The following is a 23,101-nucleotide window of genomic DNA, read 5'->3' as shown; positions in this document are numbered from 1 at the left end:
TACCATAAAGAAGCAGCCTGGCTGCTGTATATGCTCAATTTGATCTTTGTTTCATTTCGTAAAAGTAACTAGTGGCATTTTAAGAAATTACTTCACAAAGAAAGCTCACTCAGCAAACAGTCTTTTTTTGTTTGTTTGTTTGTTTGTTTGTTTGTTTGTTTGTTTGCTTAACGCCCAGTCCACCACGAAGGGCCATATCAGGGCGGTGCTGCTTTGACATATAACGTGCGCCACACACAAGACAGAAGTCGCAGCACAGGCTTCATGTCTCACCCAGTCACATTATTCTGACACCGGACCAACCAGTCCTAGCACTAACCCCATAATGCCAGACGCCAGGCGGAGCAGCCACTAGATTGCCAATTTTAAAGTCTTTAGTATGACCCGGTCGGGGTTCGAACCCACGACCTCCCGATCACGGGGCGGACGCCTTACCACTAGGCCAACCGTGCCGGTCAGCAAACAGTCAGAATGTTGATTGTTGGAATGTCTTCAAGGGGAAGGCTGCTTGGAGAGATCAATGATGTCTGGGAAGATGGCTAACACAGGAAAGACTGCATCTTTAATTGAGTTCAAACAGATTCTGTGAAAAACGTATCCCTTTGATTCAGGGCTCCCCACGAACACCCGTTCTGGAGGGTCCCGGGTCCCCCACTTTTAATGTTTTAGAGGGTCCAAATTAAGAGTCCCGGGTCCCCAAACCCCCTATTTACATATAACGCATTGTGATCGCGAATAATGTGGGTTTTTTTATTACCAGAATATTCGAGGAGGACACTTGCAAATGCAACACACACGAACACTTTGTTCCCGCGTGAAAAGGGGATAATTTGTGTTTGCACTTTGACTTAGCTGACGACTAAAATCTGAAAAGAGTATACGGGACGCACTGCAGAGGAAATTGAGTGCGTCCCGGGACCCGCTCTTTGTAGGTTTAGTGCGTCCCGGGACCCCCTCCATGAATTTCTAGTACGTGATTTCGGCTTCTAGTGCGTATAGGACACAGGCACGTGCTCTATGGGGAGCCCTGCTTTGAATAGAGGTAAAATCGAAATGCGTTTTTTTAGCGCCACATATTTAACGGAATTAACGCCAGGCGTTTAAGTTTTGTGAAAACGTGTGTGGATACTTCAAACGGTACATTTCTGTGAAACACTTGCTACGCGCGTCGCCGGAGGATAATTGTCAATTGGAAAATTGTAACTTTCTCCCGTTCCGTTAGAGAATTCCCACGAGGCAAGAATGCAATTTATTTAGGCCTACGTCCGCGCCCTTTATCAGTAATATTGTATTGTACGCTAGGCACATCTATTTTCTGCTCTGTAAAAAAAAACTAACTTTTGTTTTGTTTTGATGTTTTAAACGTTTAATTAAAATAACAGAATGATGTTTACATGCAACGATAAAAGAGCATAGTACGACTGTATTGGATTGCAATCAACAGCAGAAATGAATACCACCAATTTCTTTTATTCTCGTTATTATCTGTGTGGTCGCCATAAAGTGAAGCAAAACTTGCCATCGACACAATTTATACAACAGGGATGTTTGACGTCGGCGATCGGCAAAACGCTGACAATTCTGTCAAGTCGCCGAAAACGTTGCTGTCATTTCGAGAGAGCTGCTGAACATTTATCACGATGGGAGCGAAGTGATGCGAATCACCACGGACCTCCTGAACGCAACAGATAGCGGTCTCGTCTCTGCCCTTGTGCTGCTGGACCTTTCCGCGGCCTTCGACACGATCGACCACCAGCTACTCGTCGATCGCCTCAGTTCCACGTTCGGCATTCACGACACCGCCCTCTCTTGGTTTAGGAACTACCTCCAGAACCGCTCTCAGACTGTCACCACTGATTCGTTCTCTTCTCAGCCTGTCCCTGTCCGCTTCGGCGTCCCACAAGGATCTGTCCTCGGCCCTGTCCTTTTCACCCTGTACACCCAACCCCTCTCCCTGGTCATCGAATGCCACGGCCTGAACTACAACTCCTTTGCCGATGACACGCAGCTCCAGAACAGCGCCAAGCCGGAGGACGTTGACGATCTCCTTGGATCCATCTCCAGTTGTTTCACTGACATCAAGAACTGGATGACTGAGAACAAGCTGAAGCTGAACAGTGAGAAGACGGAGGCCCTTCTCGTTGGAACACGACAGAAGATTGCTTCCCTCACTGTGACCGACCTCCAGCTGGATGACGCGACTGTTCCATTCTCCCCTGCTGTCAAGAGCCTTGGCGTCTTTCTCGACTCCACTCTCTCCATGCAGACACACATCTCCTTCATCATCAAGACCTGCTTTTTCCACCTACGACGCATCGCCTCCATCCGTCGCTACCTCACCCACGACGCCTGTGTCAAGCTGGTTGTCTCCCTCATCTTCAGTCGTCTGGACTACTGCAACTCCCTTCTGGCTGGCCTCCCCGCCTCATCCATTCATGGCCTACAACGAGTCCAGAACGCCGCTGCCAGGCTGACGCTGAGGAAGACGAAGCGAGACCACATCACCCCCCTACTTCGCTCCTTGCACTGGCTCCCTGTCAACACCCGAATCTCCTACAAACTGTCCACTCTGGTCTACAAGTGTCTCAACGACTCTGCTCCCGAGTACCTTCAATCCTCCCTGGACCTGTACACCCAGCCCTCCGACCGTCCCCTTCGTTCTGCTGCTGACCCTCTCCGCCTCCACATCCCTCGCTCGAAACTCGCATCTGCTGGTCAGCGTGCATTTCCCTCCGCGGGCCCCTCCGTCTGGAACTCCCTGCCGCTTGAGCTTCGCCAGAGCCCCTCTCTTGACGCGTTCAAGAGTAGGTTGAAGACTCAGTTCTTCCCGTAGCTGGCTGCGACTTTCATGCTCGACGTGATGTGCTGTGCCCCAAAAGACATTCTTGTGCTGTGCTCTGTGAGATGTGTTTTCTTTGTGCTTAATATTATTTTGTTTGACCTAGCTATTGATGTGTACATTGTTGTTAAACAGTTGTTTGTTTACCAGGGTTTGCTAGTGTGTGATAGGGTTCGTGTCCGTCTGAAGATGTTAGTTTCTTTGTTAGTCCTGTGTTGACAACTCTTCGACAAGCGCTTAGAACTGTACCCACGGAATACGCGCTATATAAGCTTCATATTGATTGATTGATTGAAACTTCGGACAGTTGCCAACATTTTGACAGCAATGTCGACAAATTGGCCGCAGGAAATATTACCGAGCAGCCAATTAGCCATGTTCCAACCAAAGGATGTAGGTTAATGCATGGTTGTTGTGTCGCCGACCAAATATTGAAAACTGCCAAACTAAAATCAAAATCTGCCAAACAAAAATTGGAGTCCTGGGAAATCCTCAAGGGATAAATGCCTTAATTGACAATTACATAGCAAATCTCATCTTTTGGATCACAAGGGAGTCAGCTAAAAATAGTTTTATTCGGAAATTGGTACTAAAAAATAAAAGATCTTTCTTCAGCTTGCCAAAATGGACCATTGCATCAGCTTTGCTGGCTGGCGCTTTGCCTCGCATTATGACGCAAAGGACGAAGAAGGGAAGAGGAGAGGGGAGAGAGGGATTATCCTCCCCCCCCCTCTACACCGCCCCTCCCGCACCCCCCCCCCCCCTATGCACGATGATCCCCCTAGTGCATGAAGGGACAGACAGTGTAGATTGTCAACACCTTGTGTCCCGTGAAGACAGCAGTGTCAGGGACACAGCACTCTTGTAACACTCGCTCGTCCTTCAGCATAGTGAGGCTTTGGTCGCTTTTATTTTTTAAGAAAAAAAGAGGTGTTGCTGCTGTTTGTATATAGTTTTCCATTTTGTAGTTTTAAAGCGATATGGTCTGTCATTAAAAGAGCTTTATTGTGTAAATCAGGAACGTTTCAACCTCTGTATGTAATACTCCATATTTTGTGTGTTTCTGTGCAGTTTTTTGTTGTAGTTGTCGTTGTCGTTGCTGTTGTTTTGATTGGTTTAAATATTATGCATTTACAATATCGTCCGCCACATTATTCTTTGGTTTCTAAGAGCACATTGTTAAGTTCATCTTGTTGTGCTCCTTTATCGCATCATACACTCCATGGCTTTGTATTCATGTATCTGAATAAAAAAAAACTGTTTAAAGTTTCACTGAACCTGTTGTCAAAACAAAACCAACTAAAAGCCATGAGGGTTTCCCTGAACCGACATATGGACAACTACTTGAAACTTTCTTGATTGACACAATCTTTCACCTCCCTATGTTATAAACAATATGATCTACAATAGTCAAGTGTTACAAGAACGTATCTTACGCTGAAACTTTCTTGATTGACACAATCTTTCACCTCCCTATGTTATAAACAATATGATGTACAATAGTCAAGTGTTACAAGAACGTATCTTACGCTGAAACTTTCTTGATTGACACAATCTTTCACCTCCCTATGTTATAAACAATATGATCTACAATAGTCAAGTGTTACAAGAACGTATCTTACGCTGAAAAGTAACATAGAAACACTACAGAAGAACAACATAGAATAAATTGACGACATTATGGACACATATATCAAATTAAAGAGAGATCTTGTACAGATATTTCTAAAAATATTCATATTTGTCCTCGCGGCAGAAGCTTTGGAATTTGTAAAACTTACACATCAAACTTAACGACCGCTGCGAGCTGACTGTCTACATAAATTAGTTAACAGGACCAAGTCATTACTTTCGACATAAATAAATATGGATGAGATATCTTCGCATGAGATATTTCGCTAAAGGCAGAATGTCGAGGTCCACTGATCGGTCACTTCCTCTGTCATTGCCAATCAGTCATGAGATATGTTTGATGTTCACGACCGAGACAGTTCCATGTCCTGAAGACACGCTTGACCTCTGCCAAACATTCCGGTGTCCTTCAAACCTTCCTTATTTGTCCACGTTTATCACTCCATCTATCGGCAATTCGTAGTAGATAGGGCGAATCTGGAGGTTAACAGTTATGGATCATAAATAGCACTGGTTGAGCCTCGAAGCATCTGACACTCCTTTCCAGGACATTTCTGTTGCGAGATTGGGACGCAGTTCTGTGAAATAAAAAGTAAGTTTTGAGGACTGCCCGGGCCATAAGAAAGAAAGAAAGAAAAACGAAAAAGAAGAGGAAAGGGAAGAAACGACAGAAACGAAAAGACGGACAGGTGGACATACAGACAGAAAAAACCACGTAAGTCCAGCCGGAAACTGACTCATATGCTACAGATGCACACAGACTTAGACACAGCCAGACAGCCAGACATACAGACATACAGACACACAACACACAGACTGACCCCCACCCCCACCCCCCCACCTCAACTAAACACCTTAACGCCTTCCACCATGCATGCAAGGTCGCGCTCGGCAACTGAGAGAATCGTTGAGAAAAGCCGAGGAAATCCAGAAAGTCAACACTTCAGACAGCACTGAGCTTTCATCGGACACCGGCCGATGGTCAACAAGTTTGTGACGCTCCGCTGTGGACACAGGGATGGTCCGATGTTTGCCACCGTGATAACAACTGACCCCAATGACGTGTATCCTTCGGCCAGCGGTCAGTCAACGCGGTAACACAACTACAGCTAGGTTCAACGGCCTCGGGGAAGGAGGTCAGTTTTAGTGTAGGCAATACACTTTCCCTGGTTAACATAAACACGTATCTCCCTTTGTGACACTAACCTCCCCCTTGTCAGGTACATTGTGATCTAACCTCATCGAAGACCTGGCAACGATCCCAGACAGCCCTTTGACGGTACCCAGATAAGCGGATAACGGGTTGCCAGGAGGCTAAGCAAAACTAGCTTAGGTCTCAAATTAGCTGTGTAAAGGGACGAAAGTGCAAAAAGTTCTGCCGTGCTTGCTGCACTGCACGTAACACATCGGAAACAAACAAACACACAAACTGAATAAAATTTAATAAATAAATAAATAAATAAATAAAACTACGAATTATTGCCATACTGTATCCCGTCCACTCTTTTGATTTGGCAAAAGACACAGACAGATAGATGGACAGACGGACGAAAAGACAGAGCGACCGATTTAAACAGAATGGCAGCAATATTAACACACGGATGGACAATTAGAAGAAGATGAATGCGCAAGAGAGCCACAGGCATGACGGACAGAGACTGCACTGGAAATGACAGACCTACAGACAGACAGACCGACCGACAGACAAAGGAAGGAACGAATAGAGGTCGGGAAAGCACATGTGCACATGACAGGCCATACGGTTAAAACAGGTCAAACACATGTAGTACTTGTTTATGAGTCGTAAAATGCAACCTGAGAACAAACTACTTCCCAATCAGCTAACACGCAGAGTGGTGATAGTGTACGTAGTACAATGAACTACACAAGTGAAAAAAGTGTTAACTTATTGTACTCTGCAAGCTGCCCCAGATTCTGAAATTATCAGGACAGTATACTTGCACTGTGTTAGTGTTCGCTTTAAACGGACAATTTTGGCATTATACCGGTTTTAGATTGAAAATACTGGAAACGAAATTGTTAAGCGGTTAGTCCTACCGGTTGTGATTGCATGTGGCAGTCTATCGTATCAAAATAAATGTACTACTAAATGTTATTGTACTTTAGTGTGCCTGCTTTCCCGGACCAAATGACCGCTGTTTAAACTTAGTTTTTTTTAGAAGTACGCTTTATGTCTTGAAGACAATATTGGTTTACCCAGGGACCTATTTACCAAAGACCAAATATAAGAGGTTATGCAAAGACTGCGTGTTTGCATAATTATGACCTGTAAACCTGTAACACGCTAACACTTGATGATGACCAGAATCAAATTTTATTTATTTATTTATTTACGAGGATTTATATCGCGCACGTATCTCACCACACAAGGCGACTCAAGGCGCATGTTACCTATTAATGCCGTGTGAGATGGAATTTTTTACACAATATATCACGCATTCACAAATGAAGGCAAAATAACATGATTGAGCACGCACTGCAGTGATATAAAGAAAACCACAGAACGTCGTGAAAGTCTAGTTCAAACAAGGGTACAGATATAAGTTAGCTGATAACCTACATGCGCTTGTCTCGGCAAAATCTTGATGATGGTGTGACGGGCAAAATGAAGTTGAAGAGTCACAGAGGTCACGTGTCTATGTAGGTCAGCTGGTTCTCACGTCCGTTAACTCAAGTGAGTGTAGCTCTTTGCAGGTGAGAATAACAAAAAAAGTTTGAAAACAAAAAACAACAAACACACACACCCCCACACACACACCCACATCGACACCGACACCGACACCGACACACACACATACACACGCACACCAAACGACGGCTGACCCCAGTATCAATTACTCTCAAATGATCAACGGTTACAGCTAAGGTAATCTCCTTCGAATAATACATATCTTATTATTGTCAGGATTCTGATTTAGTTGGGTTTTTTAAAAGTTCGTTGGGGGGAGGTGAATTGAATTGAATTTTATTTGTCGAGGGTGACAGAAAAAGCAAACATGATTTTTTTTCCATCCGGCCCTCCTCCACTGAGGGGTAACTCAACAACAAGAAGATATAGAACTTAAGTTAAGTACATTACAAATTACATGATCAACATGTCGAGCAATCAATAAGACAATTCAAGATGCATTGTGTTTCATTAGAAATTATGGTAGATTATATCAAAGAATCATATGTAAATAATTATGGAGAGAGAGAGAGAGAGAATTGAATTGAATTGAATTGAACTTTATTTAACAAGGATTAAGATTTAAGGCTACGCCTTTTCTTACAATCTGTCATTGGGACGCATAGACACACAATTATATAATTAAAAAATTAAAAATTTAAAAGTTAACCAACAAAAGGAGGTCGGAAAACTTCAGCACGTGATAATAAAGATGACGATGATGCTGACGATGATGATGATGATAATGATGATGATGAAGATGAGGCATGAAGAGCATACATATGTGGTTATTCATAAAATCAAATGCATACTATGCAGGTAATTATGAATACAAGCTGGTAGCAATCGAACATGTAGCAATAGTACAACAAAAATATGTTCAGAACATACAATGCGCAGCATATCTTTGACGTAATACTAAGTGTGGTAAATCAAAAGGCGTTAAAGTACTCAGACATTAAGTGGTTTTTAACACATTTTTTAAAACTTTTTAATGACTTTAAGTGCTTAAAGGATGATGGAAGCGAATTCCAAACTGAAGTACCCGAAAAAGCAAGACTGGTCTTATACAGGTCAATTCGTGGAATCGGTGGGATCAAGTTGACCGACCCATATCTGTGGGTAGCTTTATTAAATAATGATGTAATGTAAATCGGCACTTTATCGTAATACAATTTATGCATGAAAATGGCTTTGTTTAACTTGAGATGCTTTTCCACTGGAAGAAAGTTAAGCATTTTTAATTTCATATCTGTTGAGGCATTATCCTTTACGATGAGTTTGGTCGAGCGACGATAGAGAGAGTCTAACTTTTTCAAGTGGACATCACTGCTGCCATCCCAGAGCGTCGAAACATAATTAATGTGAGGCATTACATGAGCATGGTGGAACATTTCCAGAGTCCTTCTGTCCGTAAATTGCTTTAACTTGGATAGGAGGAAAACGTTCTTGGCTACTTTCTTGCAAATATGCTGTAATTGTGCCTGCCACTTGAATTCACAATCAATAATTACCCCTAAAACGCGATGCTGTTGAACTTGTTCAATTGATTGCGTATCAATAGTAAGATTTAGTTTGAGTGGAGAAATCTGGTGTTTTTGTCTGGTTGCAATTACCATACTTTTAGTTTTTATTGGATGGACAAGCATAGCATTAGCACTACAGCAGTTATTTACATCATTTAAAGCTGTTTGAAGGGAGGACTCTATTACTGGAACAGACTTTCCACTTGCATGAAGAGAAGAATCGTCAGCAAAAAAATCACTTCTTACATTACTATCAGAAATGTGCAGTGGCAGATCATTGATATACAGACAGAACAAGATCGGCCCAAGCACTGAACCTTGAGGCACCCCGCATTTCACAGTCTCCTCAGTAGATATTTTACAGTTTAGGGCAGTATATTGAGATTTATATCTGTCATGTAAATAGGAAGCAAAGAAGTTACACACTGAACAGAGAGAGAGAGAGAGAGAGAGAGAGAGAGAGAGAGAGAGAGAGAGAGAGAGAGAGAGAGAGAGAGAGAGAGAGAGAGAGAGAGAGAGAGAGAGAGAGGGGGGAGAGAGAGAGAGAGAGAGAGAGAGAGAGAGAGAGAGAGAGAGGGGGGGGGAGAGAGAGAGAGAGAGAGAGAGAGAGAGAGAGAGAGAGAGAGAAAACTGAACTGAACTGAACTGAACTTTATTTTACAAGGATACAGATTTATGGCTGGACCTTTTCAAACAATCTGTCCTTGGGACGCACAAACACACAAGAGAGAGAGAGAGAGAGAGAGAGAGAGAGAGAGAGAGAGAGAGAGAGAGAGAGAGAGAGAGGCACAGAGGGAGAGAGAGAGAGAGAGGCAGAGAGAGAGAGAGAGAGAGAGAGAGAGAGAGAGATTGACCACAAGGGTGACCATAATCTGACCATTGTAAATAACACCACAGAAGATTGGATATGACAATGCAATGACCCATAACTGACCTGAAGACGTGAGTGCATACAGTCTGCTACGTGCACGATACCTTACGTTTCTAACCAGTGACGTCATTCATGGTGTACATGTCAAACACAATGTGCCGCCTCTTTGTCTCGGTGTGTTGATTTTTAAGTAGTCGTTCTTGAGCACTTTTTTCAACAGTGAAACTTATCGCAGGAGTGTAAAAGGTAAATTTTAAAACAGGGTATGAAAGATAAGCATCGTGTTGATTTAGAAATTTAAAACAGGGCTTCAACATGAATAAAGCAGTCACTGCAGCGGTTGTGCAAATAATAGACAGAAAAATAAGTAATATGTCAATAAAATGTATACATTATAAAACAGCTTAGATGTATAAACCCGAAAACAACAACAACATGCAAACCTGCTTAACCAGCAAATGAACCACAAATCAAACATATTTTGACTTGTTGAAGGAAATATTTGGCCAAGATATTGGTCAAAACATTTATAAATGAAAGTCCTTTTTTAATCGTTAAAGGTGCAGAGAGACGACAAATACGAGTCTTCTTCTTCTTCTTCTTCTGCGCTCGAAGGTTGTGTTGCTCATAGTGTGAGGCGTGCTGATGTTATGAACTGGCCATTTTTTTCGCAGGTCTTTAACAGTTTCGCGCAGTTTTGTATCTGTAGTTGTGCTCTCTGGCCAACTCTGGTCACGCAGGGGGGCAAGGAGAGGACACGCATACAGAATGCGCTGGGAGTCTGATCCAAGAAGAAGCGTTAATGCTAAATAACACTTAGATAAACCCCAGAATATGTGTTGTACCTTTTGGCCGTTGCTAGTCCACAAGTACTTCTGCATTCCTTCCTTCCCGTGTTAACCATCACAGATCTGTCCAGGGTTTTATTAACGCCGAGTGCATATATCCGACTTGAACACCCCACATACGATCCACCTAGAGGGTCCCGGGAAGCTTTCATTTATTGTAGGCATTCAACATCCCCTCTCCCCCCCCCCCCCACCCCCCCCCCCCCCCCCCGGGCCCCCCACCCCGCTCCCCTCGCATAGTTTGTATATAATTCAGGAAAATGTATCAAGCGTTTATTGCAGTGTGTTTGTGTGAGAAAAAAAAGAAGAAGCCAGTACTAAAGAACGACAACAAGCATCCCAAGTCACAGATGAAGATCGCTCAAAGTTGATATAAAATGAATAAAAAGTGAGAGGAAAATCCGCCCACCCCACCCCAAGAACCTGTTGTGAAGTTCCAACAATTCTATGAGAGTATTGTCCCTTGCTGAGATTTATCAATTGTTTGTCACTTCCGGCAAAAGGAACGCGACGCACTCGAACCAAGTGAGAGAAGGTAAGGTGCGTGTGAACGAAATTCAAGGCTAGAATAGATCACTAAACCTGTTATTAAGCCAAAGAAATTTCACTGCAATGTTTCTTCATGGGAAAATTAATGATTGCTATGGAAAGTTGCTTAATCTTTAGATTTAAACTGAATCGACGAAAAGTCAGCATTTCCTGCAGCAAATGTTGGGCATTCTGCGCAGTTTCCACACACTCGTCGAACAGAGAATATTATCAGGAAATCAGATTTGAGTTATCGCTGACTTGTAGTTTTAATGCACGATACACGCTGTCTGTGGAGACTTTTTTTTTTAAATCACGCACACGGTTATAAAACAAATGGTAGGATACCAGAAGCAGACACAGCCAGAATATTTCCCATAAAATATTCCTAGACGGCAGGCAGGCTATTGCAAAGAATATGTTCTGGAGTAGAGGAAATATAAATTGTGCGCTGGCGTGTAATGACAGTTTCGCATATGCCGTGTGATGACGTGTAATCATGGTTTCGGATTATGTCGTTAAGCACGTTATTTTGGAAAGTCCAATACACCCATAACACCAACCATTTCAGTTTCAAACGCACTCCCACACACACACACGCGCGCGCATGCATCCAACCACACTAACGCACGCACTCACACGCACCCAACCATAAACACCCCACCCCCACCCCCAAACACAGTCAGAGAGAGAGAGAGAGAGAGAGAGAGAGAGAGAGAGAGAGAGAGAGAGAGAGAGAGAGAGAGAGAGAGAGAGAGACAGACAGACAGACAGACAGACAGACAGACAGACAGACACACACACACGCCTGGACAGAATACGCAAAGTGAACGGTATTTCACAACTTTAAATTTAATTCAGTGTTTCCTAACACTAGTCATATCTTACTCCCTTCTCTCCCGCTCCCCCCCCCCCCCTCTCTCCCCCCCCCCCCCTCTAGATCCTGCTATTTCCTGTATAATCTGGGATGCTCTTGGCAGAACAACCTACCTGCATGTTTTTATATCTTGGCACAAATCCTTTTCTTACATGTGTGCTCAGTCACACATGCAGGCTAATGCACTTCTGGCTTACAGTCTATCAGTATTACATGCACCATGTACCCCCCATGATACGTATCACCATCCGACATGATCCATCAGCTATCTATCAATTAAGTTAACAGTCTCCAATGAAAGTGATGACAGAGTCTCTTGTGATGTGATGATAGTCGCTCTACTGCGTTTTTAACAGTGTGACACCAAATTCTCTCATTGCTCATTCTTTCTGGCCCAGGGTTTGACTCGGTGAGCACTGAGAGTGTGTTTGTCTTTTTAGGGTTCCACCGTGACAAAGTTTGCTGGGTTCCACAGCTGCTTTCGATTTGTGCCAGACGAAAGGTAATGAATGTCTTGATTATCATTACTATTTTTTGGTGCAATTTCTTTTCGTCGGTGTTTGTGTTGATCATGGCCTAATGCTCACATTGATGACGAGATTTGTGTCAGAGCAGGAGGCAGGCGCAGCTATCATCTGCATGAATTGACTGGTGATTTTACCTTTACTCCGTTTGGCGCATCGTATTGTCCGGTTAGGCAAACTGTCTGTCACTACGTTATTGACATAAAACAAAGGGGGAGGGGTGGGTGTAGGGGCGTGGAGGGGGTGGGGTGGTAGTGGTGGCGGCGATACCTAAAAAAAGAAGGGAAAAAAAAAGAAGAAAAAAGAACAACCGAAAAACCTTCTCACAATCGCAGCAAAGGGAAATTTTTAGTACGAAGACATTCCGTTCAATCGTATATGGAGCATGTGCATAGCGATTAGATTAGGTTAGATCTAATCCATTTTCATGCGAGGATGCCGATTATAAAAACAGAAATCAAATGGAATAATATAAGAATGGTCAACATCAATTATTTTTTAAATTTATACAAATATTGATGTGCCACGCAAAAACCAAAGTAAACCTTGTAGTGAAATAAACTGTTTTTCTATGAGGTTTTCAATTCCGAACTTGCTTGTCAAACTACCCCCCAAAAAACTTTGAAATGACAATTTTTTTCAGACTAAGGCCAACCAGTAACGCAGTTCTCAAATGAAGTGAACTTAATCAGGTAGTTGCAACAAAACTAACTTTCATCCACAGGCAACACTTAACACAGCCTGTTCTTTCACCTGAAGTCATCTCCTGCGTAAGTAACAGTAACTATACCTGTCTGAGTTGTAACATAAATCTAACACACGACTAGGTAAATAACAAGAAGAGGCAGGTCTTTGAAGTGACTTCCTCAGCAGAAGGAATGCTAATGGTGCAGAGCGCAGCGCTGGGTGCAGATACGCGTGTTCCCATGCACATCACATCATCACACATGACCGAGTTCCTTACTCAATCTCTCTGACTAAAAGTATAAAGAGGTTCTTGTTTTTCTTCTTTTTTAAAATTTGTTTTAAAGCGTGTTTCTTCAGCAATTGTTTCCCTCCAGATTTGTTTTCATAAGTACTTACATTTTGAAGAACAATAGTTTGCCTCTTGGTCTCATTATTATTTTTTCTTTGTTGTAAAAAGAAATTTCCTAAGTAACACTTGCACGTCAATCAGCGAAATTATTTGCGCAATGAATTAAAAGTACCACTCTGCAAAGAAAGTAGCCACGTCACGAAGTTGACTTTTGGAATATCCAAGTGAAAGGAGGCTCTTATTCTACGTAAAAGCATGCTCTTGTTGCCCGAAGAAGTCTGTGGTGGTTGATGTGATGGTTTGCACCAAAAGGAATGTATCTTTAAACCTGGATATTAGAAAGTGCGGTTGTCAATAGGAAAGCTAGAGCATAGTTTCCTGCTGTACAGAAGCACTTGAATCCGTGACGAGAACTGGTGTTTAAGCTACATTGTTTGGGGGTGTGAACCTAACAATATTTACATGCAATATCGAACCCCCCCCCAAAAAAAAACAAAAAAAAACCAACAACAACAACAAAAAAAAACACACAAAAGAACGCTTCAAAGCATTCCACGTCCTGTTTTCCCTCCGATCGGATTTTAAGGGCCTCCAACATTGCAATGGACAAACCCGGAGTTGACATTTAAAGTGTTGCATTTCACTTTTTCATATTCAGGATCTGTCTCACACGGATATTTCTTCTTGAACAAAGAGGGTTTGTCTACATAGAGAGGAGTTGGGTTGAGGGATGAGAGGGTAATATCGAGAACAACCAATCAATCAATCAATCAATCAATATGAGGCTTATATCGCGCGTATTCCGTGGGTACAGTTCTAAGCGCAGGGATTTTTTTTTATGCAATTTATATCGCGCACATATTCAAGGCGCAGGGATTTATTTATGCCGTGTGAGATGGCATTTTTTTTACACAATACATCACGCATTCACATAGGCCAGCAGATCGCAGCCATTTCGGCGCATATCCTACTTTTCACGGCCTATTATTCCAAGTCACACGGGTATTTTGGTGGACATTTTTATCTATGCCTATACAATTTTGCCAGGAAAGACCCTTTTGTCAATCGTGGGATCTTTAACGTGCACACCCCAATGTAGTGTACACGAAAGGACCTCGGTTTTTCGTCTCATCCGAAAGACTAGCACTTGAACCCACCACCTAGGTTAGGAAAGGGGGGAGAAAATTGCTAACGCCCTGACCCAGGGTCGAACTCGCAACCTCTCGCTTCCGAGCGCAAGTGCGTTACCACTCGGCCACCCAATCGTAGTCATGTAATCTGCTGTATAGGTAAATCATTTCTTTGAAGACGATTAAACTAAGCAATCCCAGATCCGTGTCCTTTCTAACAGACTGGTGAAACAAACAAGCAGGAACAAGCAAGCACACAAGCGAGCGAGCAAGCAAGTTTAAAAAAAAAAACAAAAACAAAAACCAACAACAAACAAACAAACAAACGAACCAACCAACCAACCCCAGCGTAGCCTTCAACACACGGCCGAAATCACTTGTTGGTAAATGAAGGGACAATAAATCTTTTGATCTGAGGGTTGATCTTCGAACTTATTGGCTTGACAAATGCCGGCCTTCCCGAGGCGTGTCTAATTAACAGACAACAATGACATCGCTAATAAGAGCTACACACTTAGATATCATCGATCTGTTAGCCTAACCGTGAGAACACCAATGAAAAAGATATAAAGCACAAAATTAGTGTTGTTCCAAGACTCGGAGGACAATTGGTCAGTTGGACCGTGATTGAAAATATATGTAGGTTCAAATGACCTGGCGAAGAGTAAGACCTCCTGCGCGTCAATACTACCGGATAGTCGACCGGCCAGGGGTCACAACAATGGGTTAGATACAAAAAGAAAGTATGCATCAGTGGCCGACGACCGAGGCCTGGGAACAACACTGTATAATAATAATCCAACACGCCAAGCAAAAAACCCATTGGCGATGGGACCTGTAACACAACAAAACTGATGCAATAGTGCCTTTAGAGTTCACTATGTTTGAAGTGTAATATATATCTATATATAGGAGGCGGAACCTAAGTGTAAACTAAAGGGCGAATCGGTGCGAATGCAATTTTCCAATCGTGTTTGAGGAATGGAGGAAGGGTCGCACATAGTTAACCATCCAGGGAAAACAAACCCTACATGTATACAAAATTCCAGTGATATTCAAAACGTGCCATTTTGCAGTCTGATTTCAGAGGAAGGGCTGCGACAAACTCCCACTCAGATTCGTCTCCACGAAGGAGGATATGACAGGCTATGCACTGTGCTTCAGTATTTACAGTGGTGTCCTGAGTGCTGTTTGCAACCTACTGAGTGAGCATCACTTGAACCAGAACTGACTTGGCTGTAACACGGTCAGTATTTATATTCTGTACACATAATTCTGGTCGATAATTTGTTACTGTTTTTCGATTTCCGAAACTGTTGATAGACAAGCACATTCTTAAGTAATTTTTCTTCTTCCTAACATTATGATGGTCATGATTAGTATTATGGTTATTATTATCATTGCAAGCCTTCTGATTTTATCTTGGTTGACGTTGTAATAATAAGCAAAAGAACAAACCATATTATTAATGTTCCATCTTTCATGGTCCCTCTCTGACACTTTTTGAATTAGAACCAAAAAATCACGTGTGGGTGTTCCGGAGGCTTCTAAAAATGTTCATGTAGCATTGCAGCACTGCCTTCAAAAAGTTCGATAAAAACTGATCAACATTCTGCTATTACAAAAAAAAGAGTTGATTTGAATACGCATACCCACTAGTCGGAACCACATCTACACTAAACCTGAAGCCGCGGTGACAAACAACTCATCCGACCTGTTTGCACATTTCCTCCGTTTCTGAGCCGGTCTGAGTTTGTGAATGACCGTCATTATTTATTTGTGAATAAACGAATGAGTCCGTGGGCGAACGAAGAAGAGGAAAAAGAAGAATTGGACGAAAATGATTAGCACAACATCGTATTAACCACAAAGTGAATACGTAACCATAATGAGCGGGAATACTGAAGCCAAACTGCGCGCACCACACATACCGCAGACGAGTTATGCTGTCATGAGCACGTCAGTGCAGCGCGCGAAGTAACTATGACTTGCACGTGCCGTGCACTGCGTGCGCCGTCAAGAGCAATCACTCCGGTAACCACCTTGTAAACTTGCATCACCTCCCTTTGAGGCTACGGGAAAAAACCCAGATAACTATGGCATTTAGGAAACAATGCTACAGGGAGGGTCAACGTTTGTGTAGAAGATGTTTATTTAGATGTTGCGTGTTGATTTACTGCTGAGGTAATGTCAGTTACCGTATGTGTCTGTTATTTCACGTAGTAAAGGGTGTCTGCCGTTTCGGTGAGTGCAAATGTAAACAGGTAGAGCGAAAGGCTGAAAATATGGCGATTATACGAGTCGAGTCATTCCCCACCACATGAAATAGAAGATCCATTTGACCTGCAGACGGGAAACTTTCTGGAATGATTGTGCACAAACGAACGTTAATGTGCACTAAATATGAAGTCAATCGCGGAAGACGTGTAGAAGAAATTAACATTATTTGTTGGTCACCATGAAGAACTCTATTAAAATGTGTTGAACCATGTCTAGCAAAACAATTGATAGGTAGGGAAAATACCGGTTTACTGCGACAACGGTACAGCTGCATTGTCATAGATGTCAACCAATACTAACCAGATGTGAATGTTACAAAGCGTCGCTTTTTACATTTAGTCAAGTTTTGACTAAATGTTTTAACATAGAGGGGGGAATCGAGACGAGGGTCGTGGTGTATGTGCGTGTGTGTGTGTGTGTGTCTGTCTGTCTGTCTGTCAAGTAATCTTCGACGAAGCCCGGACTTCGGTATTGCATTTCAGCTTGGTGGCTTAAAAATTAATTAATGACTTTGGTCATTAAAAATCTGAAAATTGTAAAAAAAATATTTGTTTTATAAAACGATCCAAATTTACGTTCATCTTATTCTCCATCATTTGCTGATTCCAAAAACATATAAATATGTTATATTTGGATTAACAACAAGCTCTGAAAATTAAATATATAAAAATTATTATCAAATTTTTTTTTTCGAAATCAATTTAAAAACACTTTCATCTTATTCCTTGTCGGTTCCTGATTCCAAAAACATATAGATATGATATGTTTGGATTAAAAACACGCTCAGAAAGTTAAAACGAAGAGAGGTACAGAAAAGCGTGCTATCGTTCTCAGCGCAACGAATACCCCGCTCTTCTTGTCAATTCCACTGGCACTGCCTTTGCCACGGGCGGTGGAGTGACGATGCTACGAGTATAAGGTCTTGCTGCGTTGCGTTGCGTTCAGTTTCATTCTGTGAGTTCGACAGCTACTTGACTAAATGTTGTATTTTCGCCTTACGCGACTTGTTTCTTCTTTTTGCGTATCGCTATTCCCCCCTCACTGTACAAAACGTGCGTGCACGTGCATTTGACTTGGCGTTCAACCACCTGTTGTGACGAACAACGAAAGTTTTGGCTTTGGTGTGTGCGTAAGGGGAGCCATTCCTGTGAGTAAGATCAATGGGACATGTGGCTGAGCACACGATCTTGTTTGCTCTCGATCGTACGTTTTGAAATACAGCCGTCCGCCGTTTACCGATTTTGGAAACAGTAATGTCTCCTGTTTTTGTCTGCCTGTCTATTTGTCTGTCTCTCAGTCTCAACCTATGTCTGTCTCTCTGCCCCCCCCCCTCCTTTCTCTCTCTCTCTCTCTGTCTGTCTCTCTCTCTGTCTGTCTGTCTGTCCGTCTGTCTGTCTGTCTGTCTGTCTGTCTCTCTCTCTCTCTCTCTCTCTCTCTCTCTCTCTCTCTCTCTCTCTCTCTCGCTGTTTCTGCGTATAACTTGGAGTGGACTTGCCCCTCCACCGACTTTACTTCTTGTCATTACATTAAAAAAAAAAAACCCCAATCATTGTCTGGTTACAGCTCTGCGATCTAGTATAAGCTAACATCCGTAAATACATTTATGGCTTTAAATTTACACCAATAGAACATTTCAGTCCTTCAGCTAATGAACCATCCAGCCATTTCTTCAATGCCTCCCCCCCCCCCCCCCCGGGCCCCCCCCCCCCTCCAACCCCCACAAGAGAGAGAGAGAGAGAGAGAGAGAGAGAGAGAGAGAGAGAGAGAGAGAAAGAAAGAGAGAGAGAGAGAGAGAGAGAGAGAGAGAGAGAGAGAGAGAGGGAGAGAGAGAGAGAGAGAGAGAGAGCTATTCTACGAACGAACTAATAACTGATAACTAAGTATAAAAAAAGATAGGGGGAATGAACAAAATGTAAGTGTTTGAAACATATTGATCGCAAGTGAGAAAGTGACTTAAACGCAATTTCGGACTCACTAATTCATGCACCCTCCTTGTGCGACCGACGACAGCAGATAATTTGATGGTAAATTACTGCTTTGCAATTGAGAGATGGTGGGGGTGAAGGAAGCTAAGACACTAGGTATACAACAAGTACAATAGACAACACATAGTGACTGTTTCAAACATATTGATCGTGAAAGCAAAAAGTGACTTCACACCACCTCACACCCTCTTCACATCCTCTTGGGATCCGGCCGGTCCTTGGATGGCCTACGACAGTTGTGCCAGCTGTTGTTAAGCCCTGGGGCTCTGCACGGGAGAAAATAAAACACCGCAAAAATTCAATATCTAAAACTGCAGGTTTTGACCCTTTGTCATTGTAACATTGTTTACACCACGACATTGGAACTACGCATTTAATGTAATTGTAACCCGAAGCCAACGGACACGGGATAATTATGTGTGTTTTGTATACGCAGTACCTGAACGTTTCAAAGTTCGTTTTCTATTGTTGAATTTTAAAATTCTGGTGGTGGTTAGAATAAGATCGAACTAAAAATACCTGAAGTGAGGTAAGCATTCTGAATCATTTTGTAGAACCTGCCCAGAGCCCCAGCTTTCTAAAACATGTGAAGGTGGCAGATCAGTGTCTTCTTAAAGTGTTAAATAATTATGTGTATGACGAAAGTTGCTAAGAACTCGTGTGTCAGGGTGCAGCTTGTAAAACTGATGCGAAATGTCATATCAATGCAAAGCTGTTTGCGTGAACAGACGTTGGGACATCTACGTGAATCAAAGATCTGTTCAACATCTAAGACCTGCACTATCTCGCTGTCTTGACACAGACTGCTGTGTGCCAGCAGGTGTAGAGTGTGTTACATTGGATAATACCGTGCGTTGTTTCGGACTTAAATAGAGCGTTTTTGCTGATAGCTTTGTTCTTCGACGTCTTACTTACAAGGTAAGCAAACGTATTCAAGGGTTATTGGAGAAAATTACATTACAAAAGAGGGAGGAGGAGACATTTTTAGGAAAGAAAGAAAAGGATAGAAAAAAAACAGCAAAATAAAGAACGCGTAATTTCATGATGCTCTCGCGGACGTTCACTGGACTAAGCGCTCAATATCAATAAGAAGCGACCATTTCATTTTTGCGTTGTCGGGGGCCCTGCAGCTAATACAAAAAGATGTACAGGTTAAGTTTTATAACCTCTCTTATGGTCGGCCGTGGGCTAACTTCGGCACATCAATTTATGTCAATTACTTGTTACTCCTAGTTCTGAGAGCAATACTGAAATACTACCAAAAACGTCATCTACGTTACTGTCCGGGCGTACTTTTTACGAATTCGAATTTATTTTAAAAATATAATCAAGCTCTTTCTAATCACATGCACTATCATTTTAAATGGCACAACCATCAGTGCTGTTCCTGCAGTCATCGGTGTGCATGAGGAAGTTCTTGTGAGTCTACGCCATGGCTAAAAGTAAATGTCCGGGGAAATAGGCACAAAAGCAGTAACTTCTTTCGGGAATACCTTTTTATCCCATTTTGATGGATTTTTTATGCACGAACACCACAACAACAACCTTCAAATTGTTTTAGTTTAGTTTAGTTGGTATTATTACACGGAAACGTATCAGAAGAATAAGAACAGAATGGCTATCATAATTTGTTGTGGCTATATCCACGGGTCCGTGTCTCTAGATTCGATGCTATATCCACGTCACTGACGTCATCGTACTCAAGGGACGCTACTATCGCCTTATATTTTTCCTGCTTTCGGTTGGGCACTTAAGTTCACTGACTTCAGCTGTAACATTTTAAAAGTCAAAATTCCCTTTTATTTTTAAATAACGAGTTAGACTCCATGAGTGGAATACAGGGTCCAAAGTTCGATCAGCAGCACTTTGAAGGGGAGGAGAGAGGAGTTTATGTGATAAAATGTAAACAAAGCCGGCTGCCGTCCTACCGTTTTGACCGGTGAAAATTGCAATCTCAGCTCTATCAACGAAATGCTTTGGAGAAAAGAAGAGTTGAGCAAAATAAAAGAAAGGAAAGTTAAGAGGGGAAAAAAATAAGTCAACACATTTTTTTTAACAAAAATAAAAAAAAGACTAGGGCCAGGTTCGAACCGGAGGTCTCATGGACTGTTTGGCAATCCACTATCGTCTGAGCTACGGAGACAACATGTCCGTTAAAGAAAAAATAGGAATCTATATTTTGTGCGATACTCCTGATGACTGCTATCGATCTCGACGAACTTTTCGAAAGTTGCACATGAGTGCACTCCTGTAAGGCTTTCAGTTTAGTTTGCAGGTTGTCAAAAGAGTTGATTGTTTCGTGGTAAAAACAAAATGGCGCTTGATAAGAGTGCCAACGCGAGGCTTTTCGTGCGACGATGACACCAGTGACGTGGATATAGCCTGGCCGGGACTAGAGACACGGACCCGTGGATATAGCCACAACCTAATTTGTTTCTGGGTCAATAAAGTTATCAGAAATGATAAAATAATGGTGGAAGATTAAAAATTACAAATTACTAAATTAATTTGTTCATTTCATTCTAAAAAAATATATCAGTACTGATAGTTCAAAAAGGATTGCATTGTATTCTGTATTATTTCTTGAATTAAAGAAATGTACTCTCAAAAGTGTGCACAGAATTAAAGATGATCGTTTTATGCAAATAAGGTACTATGTAATCGCTTGATTCGCGGAGACGAGCGCAACCCATCTCGGTCTTCGGGTTTCGGCTAGCCATACATGACTTGCAGCCTCGGTGATGAATGATCACGAGTTTTCAGTGTTGATCTTTTAGTTTCAGGCCGACAGACGGACTAAATGTTTCGATATCGCTTCGTGCGACTTGTTTTGTGTGTGTCTGTTTTTGTCTTGAGACCCCAGGGGGTCGTGGGCGACAGATTCACCATCGATCTTATTCTCTGTTTTGTTCTCGGCCTACTCTTTCAAAACTATCACATTGGTAGCGTATCACAGTAAAACGTAGAGGGTTCCTTAAGAATTATTTTACAACGGGTACTTTAAATTATGTTAAAAATCCTAATCTCTTTCAAAAAAGTAAAACAATCATTGAATCTTGTCCGGGGAAACATCCCGTTGACATGCAACGTGTCTTCTGTCGTGTCGGACCCAGACACCCAGGGGAATCTATCGGCTGCGTTTTTATGAAAGTGTGTGTAATTTTGAATAAAACTGAGCCACGTTTAGATGACAATAGGAAGGCGATCTGAAAGCGATTGGAGTGAGAAGAAAGCGTGTACGATCAGTTAAAACAAATTCGGGACGAGAAATTGCAACGAAGAGTGACACATACGTGTGAAAAGCACGAGTGAACATGTCTTGTTCTGGGGTCGTACAAAATCCCAGCTAGCTGGAGTGCAAAACCCACCCCCAGTGCACAGTTTAAAAAGAGATCCTGGTTGCCTGAAACGAAAATCAAGATCCTGATTTTCACTGGGGGACACCATAACACGTCTGAATTCCGGCTTCCGGTTTCGTGACATACACATACGTATGAAATCAGCCATTGCCGTGGATAAAACGCGATATTTTATACATTCGTGACAGAAAACTACTATATCATGTAAAAAGGGAAATACCTAAAAGTATGCCAGTGCAGCGCAAGCGGCTCAATGTGAAACCTGAATTTCTTAACCTCAGTGTTCACTTATTTCAAATGAAATGAAAATGTCCTTGAGACGACCGTAGTGTATTGGCAGCACGCAGCCTCATCATCTCAGACTGATTATTATTTTATGGTTCAATGTGTGTCTCAGGATCAGTTTAGCCCTCATATTGTTAATCCAGAAACTACCAAAAGGTGAGGTTACCCGTTCAGTTGTATCTGACCCAGGGTAACGTCAGCTAAAAAAAAAACACGACATTGTTGTGTGTGTGAAGAATTTACCCGATGCTCCCCAGCATGTCGTAAGAGGCGACTAACGGATTCTGTTTCTCCTTTTACCCTTGTTAAGTGTTTCTTGTATAGAATATAGTCAATGTTTGTAAAGATTTTAGTCAAGCAGTATGTAAGAAATGTTAAGTCCTTTGTACTGGAAACTTGCATTCTCCCAGTAAGGTCATATATTGTACTACGTTGCAAGCCCCTGGAGCAATTTTTTGATTAGTGCTTTTGTGAACAAGAAACAATTAACATGTGGCTCTATCCCCCCCCCCCTTTCCCCGCCGCGATATAACCTTGAACGGTTGAAAACGACGTTAAACACCAGATAAAGAAAGAATTTCCTTTTTTATTTTGGTTCATATTGTCGAGAAATACTGCACCCGTTATTAATTTGAAAAGGCCTGGATGCAACGGCTTAACTTCATCTCGATGCAATCCGAATTATTGTAGGT

The 23,101-nt window shown here is 42.3% G+C and overlaps 1 protein-coding gene across 3 annotated transcripts in view; it reads left to right on the top strand.

Annotated features, from left to right (window-relative positions):
• The first annotated feature begins 12,177 nt into the window (after positions 1-12,177).
• The window catches only part of LOC138959465 (innexin unc-9-like), a 78,374-nt gene continuing 67,450 nt past the window's right edge, over positions 12,178-23,101 (top strand). The window contains exons 1-2 of one of the 3 annotated variants that reach the window (XM_070330964.1): positions 12,178-12,312; positions 15,577-15,746. The gene's annotated coding sequence lies outside the window, so the exon portion shown is untranslated. Of the gene's footprint in view, positions 12,313-15,576; positions 15,747-19,471; positions 19,684-23,101 lie in introns of those variants that run through there. The other 2 variants (XM_070330962.1, XM_070330963.1) reach the window with 2 other exon arrangements.

This window comes from Littorina saxatilis, linkage group LG2 (assembly GCF_037325665.1).
Source record: "Littorina saxatilis isolate snail1 linkage group LG2, US_GU_Lsax_2.0, whole genome shotgun sequence".
Classification (NCBI taxonomy): Eukaryota; Metazoa; Mollusca; class Gastropoda; order Littorinimorpha; family Littorinidae; genus Littorina; species Littorina saxatilis.
The sequence above is the reverse complement of the archived record's forward strand: the minus strand, read 5'-3'. Positions and strand labels throughout refer to the sequence as shown.